Source organism: Cnephaeus nilssonii (genome assembly GCF_951640355.1).
Source record: "Cnephaeus nilssonii genome assembly, chromosome: 4".
Lineage (NCBI taxonomy): Eukaryota > Metazoa > Chordata > Mammalia > Chiroptera > Vespertilionidae > Cnephaeus > Cnephaeus nilssonii.
Window position 1 is genome coordinate 38,259,304 of NC_137075.1, and position 1,562 is coordinate 38,260,865.

At 56.6% G+C, this 1,562-nt stretch overlaps 1 pseudogene across 1 annotated transcript; it reads left to right on the forward strand.

The window, feature by feature from the left end:
- The first annotated feature begins 686 nt into the window (after positions 1 to 686).
- Positions 687 to 1,334, forward strand: LOC307097685 (THAP domain-containing protein 3-like; annotated as a pseudogene). The gene has a single exon. The product of its transcript is annotated as a THAP domain-containing protein 3-like (transcript).
- Positions 1,335 to 1,562: the final 228 nt, after the last annotated feature.

Consider the following 1,562-nt stretch of genomic DNA (forward strand, 5'->3'; position numbering starts at 1 on the left):
ATGATTTTGGCCCTTGGGCTGGGCGTTCCCCACCCTGCTCTGGAGGGGAGTCCCCTGAAAGAAAGCTGAGGAAGGCTGGAGGAGAAATACTGAAGGGAGCAGTGGCTTTGTGTCATCCAGGTGACATGCTCTGTTCTCTCTCTCTTCCACTTCCTCACAGTTAAGATTCAGAAGGGAGAGGTTGTTGAGGGGGAATACATATTAAATCAGTTATTTGCAGTTTTTAAATTACATCCTGCCCTCCCCCCCCCCACCACAAAGTATTCCCGATGTTCTTATTAGTTTGACAACGAGGACTGCCTTTGTCAATTAGATTATATGGTAGATATTTTCAATAAACTGAGGATATTAAATCTATAACTTCAAGGTTTTGTGGAAAAGATCCTTTTTTGTTGTTGTTTTTTGTTGTTGTTTTTGTTAATCCTCACCCGATGATATTTTTCCATAGATTTTTAGGACGAGTGGGAGAGGGAAAGACATAGTAGAGAAACATCTATGTGAGAGAAACACAGCTATTGGTTGTCTCCTGCATGCGCCCTGACCAGGGCCTGGGCCGGGGAGGAGCCTACAACCAAGGTACACGCCCTTGACCGTAACTGAACCCAGAACCCTTTGGTTGGCAGGCCGATGCTCTATCCACTGAGCCAAACCGGCTAGGGCTCGTTGAAAAGATCTTGGGTCTGGAGATGACGAAGGCGGCCCGGCAGCGCTGCAACCGCTACAGCAACCGCAGGAAGCAGCCCACCTTCCACCGGTTCCCGTGCAGCAGGCCCGAGCTGCTGAAGGAATGGGTGCTCAACATCTGGCGGGGCAACTTCGAGCCCAAGCAGCACCCGGTCATCTGCTCGGAGCACTTCCGCCCCGAGTGCTTCAGTGCCTTTGGGAACCGCAAGAACCTGAAGCAAAACGCTGTGCCCACGGGGTTCGCCTTCCAGGACGCCAGGCAGGTCCTCCCGAAGCGGAGGCCAGGGAGCACAGCCCGGAGAGAAAGGCGGACACAGCCGCCTCCCAGCGCCGGAGAACCTGTAGGGCAGGTCCTGCCATGTAGACTGGAAGCAGCTGAGGCCCCTGCTCAGCCGGCCAGTCCCCCCTCCCCCCACCCACCCCCACCCCCCACCCCCCACCCCCACAGCCATCTGATCACAGCTACGCCCTTTTGAACTTAGATGCCCTAAAAAAGAAACTGTTTGTGACCCTGAAGGAAAATGGAAAAAGCTCCAGAAGCGCTTGAAGGCCCAGAGGCTGGTGATGCGGTGCTGTGCCGCCTCCTGCTAGCCCATGGAGCAGGGCGGCCAGGCCCCCAGGCAGGGCCCCAGCCAGAGGAGCAGAGCTGAGCCCGGCAGCCCGGCTTTCTCATCCGAGCCTGGGAGGTGGGGCCGCGGTGCAGCGGCTCTGGCCCTGAGCCTTTCAGTCCTGCTGTGGACAGAGGGGCAGCGAGGCATGCCCGGTGAGGAGCCCAGCGCGGCCTCAGATGGTTTGGTGGCATCGGGCTGTGAACATGAGGAACTTGATTACCCAGGTGACTGCCCCAGCTGTCCATTCAGCACGAGCCAGGCCAGTGT